General features: G+C 42.6%; 1 pseudogene; it reads right to left on the reverse strand.

Annotated features, from left to right (window-relative positions):
- The window catches only part of LOC111957048 (paired box protein Pax-3-like), a 39247-nt pseudogene that overhangs the window by 21571 nt on the left and 1704 nt on the right, over window positions 1-15972 (reverse strand).

Raw genomic sequence — 15972 nt, forward strand, 5'->3', positions numbered from 1 at the left:
CTCAGTTACGCCCACCCCCCTCAATCTTCTCAACTCACAACCCCCATAGCGCCCGCACCAACCCCATGCACCCTGGCTATAGAGAGAGAGAGAGAGAGAGAGAGAGAGGTAAAAGTGGGGTTGCTCTCTATTCTGCTCCACTCATTGTTAAAACTGTCCCTTCCACCACATCCATTTCCATCACTCCACTTCCCTCTTCCTCCCGCCACAACCGCCCACGTTTGAGTTTGAGAATACCAACCACGTTCCGATGCCGTGGCGGATCACAACGAGAGGGCAACATCGACGCAAACGCAGGAACCTAGAGCAACAGGGTTCCCACACATTCCCATCAACAAACAGGAGAAGAGGATACTGAACACACAAAGGGAGGCCTCGACCTCCTCACTTCAACACTCAAATCAAATGTTACGCTGGAGCTAAAGAGCCAGGGTGCTGAGAATACAAAATACTCCACAGTTTGGCTGTGCCTCTGACAATAATCTAAATGAACGTAAAAATGTATTATTTTCCCTGAGGAGGAAATTGGTTTTGCTGCTGAATTACCCACTAAAATAGACATTTAAACAAAGCAGGACCAGGACGTGTAAGGCCAGTAGATAAAGGATACATTGAATAAGGTTGACAGAGCGACACAGTAAGGATAGATAGATATATAGATTTCAACAGGTACGTAGTTTGTGTTAGACAGTGCTTCCCTCTCAAGCATGAAACACACCGAAAATCTCACTGCCGATAGATACTTATCACAGTTGCTAGAACAAAAGCGGTACCTGCTGGGTGCCAAACCAGTAGCGACAAACCTGACATTTCTACTTTTAGAATCGCAATGCAGTGGCCAACAACTTGACTTTGAGCCAATCAGAGAGCACGAATCCCCAAGTGGGGGAGKCAACAGGAGTGACAACAAAAAAMAAAAAATAGGGCATGAGCCAATCACAATTAATATGCAATTTAGGCTATGGGATGGTAGCTAGCTAAGTGCACAGATGCAATGRACACAACACTAAATACTTCCTCCAAGCTAGCTAACCACTGTAGCTAATATTTACATTATCATTAAATCACAATGGATTCGTTTCCATGAAKAACTACCTGTGTTAGCTGCCGAGTTAGCGCAGTGTCCTTAGCTAACTAGCGAGGTTGTGCCAGCTAGCGAATATGCTAACATTAGCTAGATATTTCAACATGTGGCTCGGGTCTGGCACTGGCAGTGTGGYATTATGTATTCAATTGTTTCTTTGTCATCTTGCTAGGTAGTTATCTAGCTGTGGGCATCAAGTGKTTTCTACAAAATAGCAACATTAGCGAAGCTATCTAGCTTGTTAACATTGGAATCTAGACCATGAACTAAGCAACACATACGGACATGCATTGCCAAACAACGCTACTGCCACATTCTGGATTGGAGTGTTTTAACAAGGCTGAGTGGCTGACGACTTCTAGGTCTTTGCTGTGTGAACACAAAAGGGATTGACTGCCAACACTGTTCAGAGGTGCTGAGTACTGTCGGCAGGSAAACGTTTGACAATCCTAACGGTGTGTCTGAGATTTTAAATAATTACAGTCTCTTAGATCGATGCATTGAGCACTTTTTGGTTATAAAGCCCTCTTGCATAAACATCCGCCGTACCTTACTAAATTGTTAACCTTCAGACGTATAAGTTACCAGACCTGGACTCAGGGATCAATTCAATCTCCAATGAGTCTGCATAGTGTTTTTATTTGTGCATCTCATGTGGAATCCTCTCCAAAAGTCCTTCAAGTTGGTGGAGTTGGTGCCTTTAGGCGGGCAATTCAGGCAGATGTCAGAGGGCCTTTTTACTGAAGAATATGTTTGTTTCGTATCATTGTGTTTTGCTTTTCGAGTTATGTGTTTTTTTCATGTATTGTGTAATGATTGCGTATGTAGATTCAGTTGAAGTCGGGAGTTTGCATACACTTATGTTGGAGTCATTAAAACTCGTTTTCAACCACTCCACAAATTTCTTGTTTAACAAACTATAGTTTTGGCAAGTTGGTTAGGACATCTACTTTGTGCATGACACCAGTAATTTTTCCAACAGTTGTTTACAGACATATTATTTCACTGCTATCACAATTCCAGTGGTCAGAAGTCGTACATACACTAAGTTGACTGTGCCTTTAAACAGCTTTGGAAAATCCAGAAAATTATGTCATGGCTCAGAAGCTTCTGAATTAGGCTAATGACATTAATTTGATCAATTGGAGGGTGTACCTGTGATGTATGTGCAAGGCCTACCTTCAAACTCCGTGCCCTCTTGCTTGACATCATGGGAAAATTCAAAATAAACAAGTCTTGGGTTCATCCTTGGGAGCAATCTTCCAAACGCGCTGAAGGGTACCATGTTCATCTGTACAAACAATAGTAAGATATAAATACCATGGGCCGTCATACCCCTCAGAAGGAGAGCGCATTCATTGGTCTCCTAGATGAACGTACTTTGGCCTGTGAAAAGTTGCAAATCAGTCCATAAGAACAAACAAAAAGCGACATTGTGAAGATGCTGGAGGAAACAGTACCCAAAAATATCTATATCCACAGTAAAAATGAGTCCTATATCGATCATAACCGGAAAGACCGCTTCAGCAAGAGAAGAAGCCACTGCTCACAAAATCCGCCATAAAAAAAGCCAGATCCGACGTTTGCAACTGCACATAGCGGGACTAAAAGTATTGACTTTTGAGAGAAATATCCTCTGTCTGATGAAACAAAAATAGAACTGTTTGGCCATAATGACCATCGTTATGTTTGGAGGAAAAAGGGGGAGTCTTGCAAGCAGAAGAACACCATCCCAACCGTGAAGCACAGGGGTGGCAGCATCATGTTGTGGGGGTGCTTTGCTGCAGGAGGGACTGGTGCACTTCACAAAATAGATGGCATCATAGGAGAGAAATTATGTGGATATATTGAAGCAACATCTCAAGACATCAGTCAGAAAGTTTAAACTTGGTCGCAAATGGGTCTTCCAAATGGACAATGACCACAAACATACTTCCAATGTTGTGGCAAAATGGCTTAAGGACAACAAAGTCAAGGTATTGGAGTGGCCATCACAAAGCCTGACCTCAGCTCTGTCACGAGGAGTGGGCCAAAATTCCCCCAACTTATTGTGGGAAGCTTGTGGAAGGCTACCCGAAACGTTTGATCCAAGTTAAACAATTTAAAGGCAATGCTACCAAATATTAATTGAGTGTATGTAAACTTCTGACCCACTGGGAATGTGATGAAAGAAATAAAAGCTGAAATAAATCATTCTCTGTACTATTATTRTGACATTTCACATTCTTAAAATAAAGTGGTGATCCTAACTGACCTAAAACAGGGATTTTTTTTACTAGGATTAAATGTCAGGAATTGTGAAAAACTGAGTTTAAATGTATTTGGCTAAGGTGTATATAAACTTCAGACTTCAACTGTATGTATAGTGTAATTGTTGTGTATTGATGTGTATACAGGGCTCATCTGTGAAAGAGACCGTGGTCTCAGCATGACTCTCTTCTTAAATAAAGGTTAAAAAAAAGTTGTATAAAAATGTATATGCCGTTCACACAGAAACCCGCGCTAACACATGCAGACACGCCCACATCGATTTACAGAGGACTGACATTGCCAAAAGCACACACACAAACCTTAACTAAACGAAATGGTTTATGGATCCAGGAAGCTGACAGGCATGGCACACACACAGAGATGTGAACCGTCAGACTGTCGCTGTCCATTACAATCACCTCTAGCAGAACTGTATTTAACAGTAGAGGAAAACCTCCACACAGACCAGACCTCAAATAGGGACTGACTGGGCTTGTTGACTGTGTAGAGTCCAGTGGCCAAGACACACCCTGGCAAGCATTCCCTCTCCACCCTACTCTGAGATGTTAACACGAGGAGACACATAATGCACACACATAGTGGCTGACACACACATACACACACACAGTCACGACTCGCCAATACACACACAAACACACACACACACACACAATCACACACAAGCAAACACACCTGCACACAGAGTCGCCAATACACACACAAACACACACACACACACACACAATCACACACAAGCAAACACACCCGCACACAGTCGCCAATACACACACACAAATACACACACACAGTCGCCAATACACACGCTCTGATTTTGCAATCTCAGCATAAAGACGTAGAAAGGGAGAGAAAGAGAGGGAGAGAGGGAGAGAGGAAGAAAAAGAGGCAGATTGAAGGAGACTGATGGAGAAAGAGAAAAGAGATAGAGAAAGAGCCAGAAGGACTGAGCCGGATAGAAGGAGAGAGAGAATCCAGAAAGAGACAGAAAGCAACAGAAAAAGAGAGATACAGTAGGTCTAAATAGAGAGAAAGGGTTTAGAGAGAGGGCCATATGGGGCCGTTTATGACGGGGCTGGTCGTAGGGCCCTTCCTCTAGGGGCTCTTAATAGAGAGGGTAATTGAGCTGCTGACATGTGTTCCCCTGCACCCAAAACAAAAGGCAGAAGAGACAAATTAACTAGTTATTTGCACAGGGAAGTAGATCTGGCCCTTTCAGAGAGCAGGACTGGATGGCTGACTCACTGAATAAAACAGTACATCATCGCCATGGAGGCGTGACAGGGAAAAGCTAGGGCTAGACCCAGCAGATGCACACAGGGTATAATGGTTAACTGACAGCTTATGGCCCCAGCTGGAGTTAACAGTGTGGTGAGAAAAGGAGGAGAAAGAGGGGAGGATGGGGAGGAAGAGGGGAGCGGGGCCTGGCTCTCACTTGACTTGCTAAGGAGCCCCCAGGAGTCTGTTGCAGCTGCCTGGGAATGAGGGAGGTACGACAAGGGAGGAGGGATGGAGCAGGGATGGAGGCGAGAAGCAAGAAAGAGAAAGAGAGAGAGGAGAGAGAGAAGAGAGAGAGAGAGAGAAGAGAGAGAGAGACGAGAGAGAGAGAGAGAGAGAGAGAGAGTAAGAGAGCCAGAAGAGAGACAGAGAGAGAGAGAAGAGAGAGAAGGAGAGAGAAGAAGAGACGTCGAGAGAGAGAGAAGAGCGGATATTGGGGAGAGCGCTGCGGAGATCACACCCACAAAGAGAGTCAGCGCATATGACGTTAAAAGATGTATCACTCTCCATAATATAGCTGAAGTGCAAAAAGCCCCAAACGGCCCTGTGCAGGGCATTATGTGGACCCAGTATGGGCATCTTATTATTTAGTTCCAGTGGGTGAGTGAGGTGAACAGTTTCACGTGGCATTGCCACCCCCAGAGAAGACAAAGCAGTGGCACAGCACCCCATGCAGGCCACATGAACAGGCCAGTCTGCCACACGCTCCCCCCAGCACCGACCCACCCCGGCCCAGCCGCCCACAAGCCACCCGCTCCCCAGGTGCATAACGGCCTTAGTGGGCTACTCTCATATAGTCTCACACAAGCAACCACCAGCATCATTAACCAATTCACTTTGCTTTACACATCCATGCAATAATATCAGAAAACCTACAGATTCCTATAATATTGGATGTCATATGTAATATTTCATAGCCCAGAGAAATAGAACGGGAGTCCATTAGCGTCATGGTGAACTAAACATTATTCTAACCTTCTTCTTCCTGACGAGGAGATAGTTTTAACAGCAGTGACCCTAAGTCCGCCTCTGACCCTGCCAAACTACACCCCCATGTACTGTCATAAAGGGAGGGGGCAGGAGAGGAGCAGAGGTGGCTGCTGACCCCTTTACAGGCCAACATCACCCCTCCACAAAAACTTCATAGGCAGTGAACGGCCAGAGAGTTCAACCACCTGGGCATTCCAAGTTTCTCTTCTTTTCCATAAACACATTCTCTAGGCTGTGACTGTCTTTCTTTTCTGTTCTCCTTTTTGCTGGTGTAGTCTGTCTGTCCTGTTTCTATATTTTTAACTTCTGATATTTTTTCAATTTAATAGGCGTATCTCAAAGTGCTTGGATAATGTTTACGTCTAATCGAGATGCACAAAGACGCGAAAACAAAAGCAGACCTTTTCTTTGTCTCTTTTGTTTTTCCGTGAGAAAACACGGCCAAAAGAGCAACGAAATGACTCTACCGTGTCCATTCCATTCTGCGCCGAACTAAACCGCTCTTAAAAATAATAAAGAAGCAAGCTAAACCAGTTAAGTGTTGACAACGCTGTCTGGCTTTACTCAATTAACTATTCTCATTGTATCGAAACCTTTTTTGCCAGAACTCCCTCGCCCCCCCCCCCCCCGCCGACACTACAATTACCTCTCCGAACTCCTTTATCCTCCACCATCACAGAGTTTTGCTTAGCTAATACTTCCAAGGAAATAGAGCGTTCTCCTTGACCTTCTATTGGCCACTCTTCTCTTCTCTCTTCTTCTCTCTTTCTCTTTCAGCCACTTRAAACTGTCTCTCTGGGCAGTGGGGAGAATGTGACGGGAGTCCATCAGTGACGAGAGGCAGGCCCAGGGCAGGACCCCGCTCCCTCACTTCAAAGTTGGCCTGCATTCATTAATTGTCCTTTGAATTAATATCACAGTCCTCACAATGCGGGTGCCAGCACAGAAAGAGGATTTAATGAAGCATAGAGCCTGTATTCACTTGCAGATAAACCAGTGTGGATTTTCTTGAGAGAGAGTCTTGAGAGTGATACTTTGACATAGGCTGAAGTAAATGTGGTGTGTATAGCCAGGGTGAGAGGAGATAAATAAGGGAGTGAATAGGGAGGGGGATGCTTTTGAATGCACCGCTAACATACACTACATGAGCAAAAGTATGTGGACACCTGCTCGTCGAACATCTCATTCCAAAATCATGGGCATTAATATGGAGTTGGTCCCTCCTTTGCTGCTATAACAGCCTCCACTCTTCTGGGAAGGCTTTCCACTAGATGTTGGAACATTGCTATGGGGACTTGATTCCATTCAGCCACAAGAACGTTAGTGAGGTCGGGCACTGATGTTGGGAGATAAGGCCTGACTCGCTGTCGGTGTTCCAATTCATCCCAAAGATGTTCGGTGGGGTTGAGGTCAGGGTTCTGTGCAGGCCAGTTAAGTTGTTCCACACTGATCTCGACAAACGCATTTCTGTATGGACCTCACTTTGTGCACAGGGGCACTGTCATGCTGAAACAGGAAAGGGCCTAGCCCAAACTTTTGCCACAAAGTTGGAAGCACAGAATCGTCTAGAATGTCATTGTATGCTGTAGCATTAAGATTTCCCTTCACTGGAACTAAGTGGCCTAGCCCGAACCATGAAGAACAGCCCCAGACCATTATTCCTCCTCCACCAAACTTTACAGTTGGCACTGTGCATTGGGGCAGGTAGCGTTCTCCTAGAATCCGCCAAATCCAGATTTGTCTGTCGGACTGCCAGTTGGTGAAGCATGATTCATCACTCCAAAGAATGCGTTTCCACTGCTCCAGAATCCAATGACGGCGAGCTTTACAACACTCCAGCCGACGCRTGGCATGGTGATCTTAGGCTTGTGTGGCGCTGCTCTGCCATGGAACCCCATTTCATGAAGCTCCCGACGAACAGTAATTGTGCTCACGTTGCTTCCAGAGGCAGTTTGGAACTCAGTAGTGAGTGTTGCAATCGAGGACAGACGATTTTTACGTGCTATGAGCTTCAGCACTCAGCGGTCCCGTTTTGTGAGCTTGTGTGGCCTACCACTTCGCGGCTGAGACGTTGTTGCTCCAAGACGTTTCCACTTAACAGCACTTACAGTTGACCGGGGCAGCTGCAGCAGGGCAGAAATTTGACAAACTGACTTGTTGGAAAGGTGGCATCCTATGACAGTGCCATGTTGAGCTCTTCAGTGACTGATTAAAGAAGCAATAAAACTGGCCTTCTTTAGACTTGTTGAGTATCTGGAGCATCAGCATGTGTGGGTTCAATTACAGGCTCAAAATGGCCAGGAACAAATAACTTTCTTCTGAAACTCGTCATTCTATTCTTGTTCTGCGAAATGAAGGTTATTCCTTGCAAGAAATTYCCAAGAAACTGAAGATCTCGTACAATGCTGTGTACTACTCCCTTCACAGAACAGCGCAAACTGGCTCTAACCAGAATAGAAAGAGGAGTGGGATGCCCTGGTGCACAACTAAGCAAGAGGACAAGTACATTAGAGTGTCTAGTTTGAGAAACAGATGCCTCACAAGTCCTCAACTGGCAGCTTCATGAAAGAGTACCCGCAAAACACCAGTCTCAACGTCAACAGTGAAGAGGTGTCTCCGGGACGCTAGCCTTCTAGGCAGGGTTCCTCTGTCCAGTGTCTGTGTTCTTTTGCCCATCTTAATCTTTTATTTTTATTGGCCAGTCTGAGATATGACTTTTTCTTTGCATCTCTGCCTAGAAGGCCAGCATCCCGGAGTCGCCTCTTCACTGTTGACGTTGAGACGTGTTTTACGGGTACAACTTAATGAAGCTGCCAGTTGAGGACTTGTGAGGCGTCTGTTTCTCAAACTAGACACTCTAATGTACTTGTCCTCTTGCTCAGTTGTGCACCGGGGCCTCCCACTCCTCTTTCTATTCTGGTTAGAGCCAGTTTACGCTGTTCTGTGAAAGAAGTAGTACACAGCGTTGTACTTCAGTTTCTTGGCAATTTCTTTCAAGGAATAGCCTTCATTTCTCAGAACAAGAATAGACTGACGAGTTTCAGAAGAAAGTTATTTGTTTCTGTCCATTTTGAGCCTGTAATCGAACCCACAAATGCTGATGCTCCAGATACTCAACAAGTCTAAAGAAGGCCAGTTTTATTGCTTATTTAATCAGAACAACAGTTTTCAGCTGTGCTAACATAATTGCAAAAGGGTTTTCTAATGATCAATTAGCCTTTTAAAATGATAAACTTGGATTAACTAACACAACGTGTCATTGGAACACAGGAGTGATGGTTGCTGATAATGGGCCTCTGTACATCAATGTAGATATTCCATTACAAATCAGCCGTTTCCAGCTACAATAGTCATTTACAACATTAACAATTTCTACACTGTATTTCTGATAAATTTTATGTTATTTTAATGGACAAAAAAAATGCTTTTCTTTCAAAAACAAGGTCATTTCCAAGTGACCCCAAACTTTTCAAACGTTAGTGTACATTCTCTAAGTATGCTAGACAGGAGAATCTGGACGTCGCGTACTTAATAGCTGAGCTTACGAGTTAATAAAATGGTTCGCAGGAAACGACAACACACTACAGAAGTCAAAAATAAGCTACAACTTCGAAGAAGTGAACTTTCATCTTAACTTGATCCAAAAAACACCAGGAAACATCCAAGTGGAAAAAGTTAAGACCAAACACATAAGTTAATCAAAAATGTGTATGACACTAAACTGCCTCTATGTTTGACTACTTGGGATGACACCAAACACCAAATGATCTGGGATACATAATTTATTCATCTATTGGTGTTAATAAAAACTCTCAGCCCTGAATGAATTCTGATCGCTCCATCCAACATCAATCTCCTAGAAAGAGTTGCTATATTCCAGGTATTGTGAATTTGGATTTCTGGTGTACAATACTGTCACAATACAGTTCCACTGGCCAAGTTAAGATGGGTTTATATAAGTAGTAATAACCCAGGCAGGGAGACAGCCAGTGTTTATATAAGTAGTAATAACCCAGGCAGGGAGACAGCCAGTGTTTATATAGTTAGTAATAACCAGCAGGGGACAGCAGTGTTTATATAAGTAGTAATAACCCAGGCAGGGAGACAGCCAGTGTTTTATATAAGTAGTAATAACCCAGGCAGGGAGACAGCCAGTGTTTATATAGTAGTAATAACCCAGGCAGGAAGACAGCCAGTGTGTATATATAAGTAGTATAACCCAGGCAGGGAGCAGAGCCAGTGTTTATATAAGTAGTAATAACCCAGGCAGGAGACAGCCAGTGTTTATATAAGTAGTAATAACCCAGGCAGGGAGACAGCCAGTGTTTATAAAGTAGTAATAACCAGGCAGGGAGGACAGCCAGTGTTTATATAAGTAGTAATACCCAGGCAGGGAGACAGCCAGTGTTTATATAAGTGTAATAACCCAGGCAGGGAGACAGCCAGTGTTTATATAAGTAGTAATAACCAGGCAAGGAGACAGCCAGTGTTAATATAAGTAGTAATAACCCAGGCAAGAGACAGCCAGTGTTATATAAGTAGTAATAACCCAGGCAGGGAGACAGCCAGTGTTTATATAAGTGTAATAACCCAGGCAAGGAGAACAGCCAGTGTTAATAATAAGTAGTAATAACCCAGGCAAGAGAGCAGCCAGTGTTTATTATAAGTAGTAATAACCCAGGCAGGAGACAGCCAGTGTTTTATATAAGTAGTAATAACCCAGGCAGAGGAAGCCAGTGTTTATATAAGTAGTATAACCCGGCAGGGAGACAGCCAGTGTTTATATAAGTAGTAATAACCCAGGCAGGGAGACAGCCAGTGTTTATATAAGTAGTAATAACCCAGGCAGAGAGACAGCCAGTGTTTATATAAGTAGTAATAACCGGCAGGGAGACAGCCAGTGTTTTATAAGTAGTAATAACCCAGGCAGGGAGACAGCCAGTGTTTATATAAGTAGTAATAACCCAGGCAGGAGACAGCCAGTGTTTATATAGTAGTAATAACCCAGGGCAGGGAGACAGCCAGTGTTTATATAAGTAGTAATAACCCAGGCAGGGAGACACCAGTGTAATATAAGTAGTAATAACCCAGGCAGAGAGACAGCCAGTGTGTATATAAGTAGTAATAACCAGGCAGAGAGACAGCCAGTGGTGTATTAAGTAGTAATAACCCAGGCAGAGAGACAGTCAGTGTGTATATAAGTAGTATAACGCGGCAAGGAGACAGCCAGTGTTTATATAAGTAGTAATAACCCAGGCAGGGAGACAGCCAGTGTTTACATAAGTAGTAATAACCCAGGCAGGGAGACAGCCAGTGATCGCATACAGAGTCAAGACCCAGCTATTTCTCTTCTCTATCCCAGTGGCTGGATTTCTCTACTGCTTTGCCTGGAGGCAGAGATGGAAAGTAGTCGGTAGAAAACATTCCACTGGTCGCAATGAGGCACTGTTGTTTGTTATGACTGGAGATAGTCTCTCTCTCTCCGTCTCTCAATCCCTCTGCTTCACTAAGTCAGCGTAAAAACGCACGGACCGCTGACAAATATACAACMTTATAGAAAATCAATGTCTATCTTCCCTAAAGGTTTCCGCTGTTGTGTCTGAGGGGGGTATTGGTGTGTTCCTGACATGGTCGGCTATTACTGACTGAGTGAGAGACATGCGTTTATTGAAATTTCTGAATGCCCTGGGAGAAAAGACATTATGGAACATTSTAATTGGTTTATAGGGTTTGTGTATATACACAAATCATAGCGGCCATTGATATGATTCCCTATAGATTTAGCTTCAACCGAATGATTGCAGAGTTTGCATATTACGGTCTATGCATGCCACGTTTAAACATGGCTCTCACTTTTTTTCTGTTTCTCTGTTCTCTCTCTTTCCCTCTACTCTTTCTCCTCCCCCCCCTCTCTCTCTCTATCCTCTCTCTCCTCTCTCTCCAAACTCTCTCAGTCCATGCCAAAGTAGTGGGGAGCCAGTTTTCCCACTTTATTTACACAAACAAAGTCCTACTCAGTTTCTTTGACAAAAGCAGCTAAATCTTTCATGTTTTGTCAGCACTTGATTCCTCCTGTCCCCCTGGCTATTTGCCTGCCCCAGGACAATGGAGCCAGGAGAATGGGAGCAGATTTTGTGAATGTGCCTCAATGAAACCAATTATTACATGTTGACTGCGTTCACCATGGCAGATTTGAAAGAACTGGGCTTATTCAATTTGGCACCGCGGGATTCCCTTTCAAGATAAGTTATCCCTTTGACTGTTTGTATTTCTGAGCTTTTCTTTTTTTCTCTCCCCCCCCCCCTCCCCTCATTGTCATAAATGGAATCTGCAAGAGTAGGCTACACCTCTTTCATGACTTTGGTTATTTTAATTAGCTAAATGAGGCTAAAGGGGTGTCCGTTGGTGTTATAGTCATATACAGAGGAAGGTGGTGTCATTCATTAGGAGGCAGTTAATGTGCCAGTATTTATTGATTAATTAATATGAAACCATTCATTCAGTTTAGGAGGCCACTTCCATGCCGGTATCCTTTATGGAATTTGCTCATGCAAGAATGACAAGGTTGAGTACTTTCTGCAGACAATTGTTGAACCAAATGAATGTGTTCATACTAATAGAAAGTATTTACTATGTCCCCAATTTCTGTTATTTATTTTTAAACTACTGTTAAATAATTGGTCAATCACCATAATATTCTTAMATATAAATAATCGAATTTATACATTCAACATTTTGTTTCCCCTGAACTCAACTATTCCTCTTAAACAGGAAATGCAATCGTTTAACATCAGATTCATTTCCTGATTAAAAGCGCGACATTTACCATTTGSTTGGGGGCATCCTTTTCCCAGAATGCTCTAGGTGCCCTGTAATGCCATGCAGATCTAGTAGTAGCTACCTGGTCCCAGTATAGCTACTTTATCCCACTGAACTCAACAGTGGCCTTTTCCCAGACAAATAAATCAAAATAGAGCAGCTTTGATCTCTGCACTTAAGGGTAGCCAACAATGGAGGCCGAGGAGAAAGAGGCAGAGAGGAACAGTCCTCTCTCTCCTGCAACAATAGCCTCTACAAACACCTACTTAATCAATATTTGGCCAGAAGACACCCTCTCCATACCCAAGACAGCCTTTTCACATTCTAATGAAGAGCTTTAAAGGGAAAAGAAAACAACAAGATCAACTACTTCTACAGACACACACAAGAGGATAAGAGAATTACATATGGCCATTGCAGACTGAGGGAAAAGGGAAAGTAGTCATTGGACTGTGTTTGAATTGGAATATAATTTGAGTAAACAACATTTCAGATATGCCATTATCAACACTTGTGTTTGCTCTGAGCTAATGAGTTAATGTTGTCGMTGTGGTTAAGATTAAGATGATTAGTCTGGCAATGTAACAAGGAGTCGAGGTACTGAATTAAAGGGAAAATACGTAGAAGAATTCTTCCCAAAACGCTCAACTATATTTCTTGAATCTAAATAACACATAAAAAGAACAACGTTTAGTCCATTCAAACGTTTGGCATATTTTAAAATAAATAGGCTGTAAATCATACTGTGATACATCTATAGGTCGTAATAACAATTTAACGTCACTTGTTGTGCACACTTGTTGCAACGTTTTATCATGCCTGGTTGTTCCTAACGTACATTATCTATATCCTAGTCATAAGCCTATCTCACAATATCTGCAAGCCTGTATAATCTATCTAAACAAAGCATCACCCGCACGAATAGATAACAGAGAAAATGGAGGGGAATAATATCAGATATCGAAACACAACCATAATCAAAAGAGCACTATCACATCTCCATAAATGGGCTATAGATTGTGGTGGACAAAGATACAAGCCTACAAATTTGTTCCAACCCCGCAGGAAAAATCTTAACCAAACTGGGAGAATACATTTTAAAAGGTTAACAAAGTAAATTGCCTATCCTGATCTGTATTCGCGATGCCTCGCCTGGAAAAGGGCAGGAAAGCGGCTATACATATGGCATGAATGCGCGCGCCCCGGGCGAAGAGGACTGGGCGGGCTTTGTCCCTAGATGAAAGTGGGAAGAAATAAAAGGTTTGAGTTTAATCTACTAGAAAGGGTTTACACTGCGATGACTGATGTAAGGYGTAGTCAGGAATAGTAAGCAGACCATGCCTCCTGCGCAACGAGTCTAAACACATGAGTAAAAGTGCGATAAGAAAGGCCTAATCATTTGATGATGCTTGGAAAATGTGTTAAAAAAAAAACATTGTTGAGTTCTTCAGATATGTATTTGCTATAAGTGAAAATAATTTAATCCCCCCCCCCCCCACAAAAAAATGTAAAACAGTCAATGTGTCCCTCCCGAAACCTTGTTATGAACTTGGAATAGGCTTTGTTCACATTTCTTAAATTGTATGTTTAAAAAAGTCAGTTTCTGAAAGTATAGCCTACATTCCTGAAAAACCAACAGGTCACCAAGCAACAGGTGTTCGGGAAAAATCCAGGACATAGGGAGAGATAGGACGCTGTCTCGTTCTCTCTGAGTCTGAATAGCAAACMCATCTCTTAACGCTGAAAAAGTCTCCAAATGAACATTTTCTCGTTGAAAACGGCCATTTTCTCTCGGCGCGCAGTCTATAAAACCGGCCGGAGTTGCCCATTGGTGTTATCTGAATTATTCATCGCTCATTGCGGGTCCATAATGTCTTCTCCCAGCCTTTTGTCAGCGCATTTTTTCTCCCTTTCTCTACACATTTTGAAAAGCTTTGGCGTCTTTTTGTACACCACTGAGCCGCTTGCTATAGCAGGCCTTTGTGCGCTTGAAACCGAAGTGTGAGTCTCAATAGACTGTCGCGCCTTTGTCCGGCAAGTTCATCCTCAAGTGTCCGATTGTGTGCGGAGGAACCGGGGACGAAACAGTTGGGCAAATGTTTGATCAACTTCATATGGAAACGTTTGCCTTTTGCAAAAGTTTCGTTTAGTATAAACACAGYCATGCAACTCAAAATTCCATATTCATAAAGTTAGGCTAGGCCTGTATTGCAGAAAACCACCAAAAGAGTTGTTATTTTCAAATGCTTAAATATTCGTTTTTTAAATTCAATATCTATCTCATATCTGCACAGCAATCATTCCGCTTGACAAACCAACCACAAAAAAAGTTACACGCAGAGTCACGCGTCCAAAAAAATAATTTAGTAAACGATTTAGGTATTTAATTAAATAGTAATGGTCCATGATTATATTTCCATTTATCATATTATATGGGTATTCTAATTCAATTCTGCATTTTTTCTCTGCACATTATGTAGGCCGTACCCATCTGAATTTAGTGTAATATGCAGGTTATCTGCTAATTCAGCATCTTCAAGCGACAACAGCAAATTTTTAATATTCCCCATTTCTCCCAATTTTCAACTGTCTCAAGAGGCAAACGAATTAACCGACGTTTATCAACTTCTAAACAACATCTCAACACATATTGTATCACAACCAAACATAGAAAATTGAGAGGAAAATAYGCATTCCATACTTCTGAAATAAAAATAATTTTCTAAACCAAAATTGCACCCTTGTCCAACAAGGAAACCGTGGCCTACAGTCCTGGGCCTACTCAACATCGCCAAAGCGTTGCACTGCTTTTGATTAAAACATTACTCACATCTATCCCCGAGGATGCCGTCGATGCTGTGTTTCGCTCGTCTTTCGTTCTCTTCCAATTCCCTCTTCTGGATTTCATCATCGTCCTCCTCATCCTCTTCTCCAACTCCCCCGAATTTACAACGCATGATACGGCTGATTGAACTCACTTTGAAAGTAAATACATAAGTGATAAATTGTTAGTAAAAAATCATGCTTGAATTGATGAAAGTGCCAACATCCAATGCATATTGTCATAGCACCTGTTGATTGGTTTTCACCTCGCAATAATGTTTCACAAAATTCTGTTTATATCTGGCAAACTTTTTTTAACTTTCAGAATGTTTACGGTTGTTGCAATAGCGGTGTCATTATTACATGCATTTATGACTTTAGTAGACCTATAGGCTATCCTCTCCTGCACTTTTTACCAGGCGTTTGCAAACGTACAATATTATTCTAGGCTTATACGATTTTAGTTAAGTAGCGTACATTTACACTATGGACATTATGCTCTGGTTAAGATAATTACAATATATGTTTGGGTTGTAGATCTTTAAGTTTTAAATTATTTGTTTAAAAAAAATGTAAATACCTGAGGGGATGTTATTTCTGTCGCAGATCCCGTCTTTGAGTAATTTATCCCTGATTTCCCAGCTGAACATGCCCGGGTTGTCTCTCTTGTATTCCTCGATCTTCTTGTCCACATCTGGGGTTGTTGTCTGCTT

The sequence above is a fragment of the Salvelinus sp. IW2-2015 genome, linkage group LG32 (assembly GCF_002910315.2).
Source record: "Salvelinus sp. IW2-2015 linkage group LG32, ASM291031v2, whole genome shotgun sequence".
Classification (NCBI taxonomy): Eukaryota; Metazoa; Chordata; class Actinopteri; order Salmoniformes; family Salmonidae; genus Salvelinus; species Salvelinus sp. IW2-2015.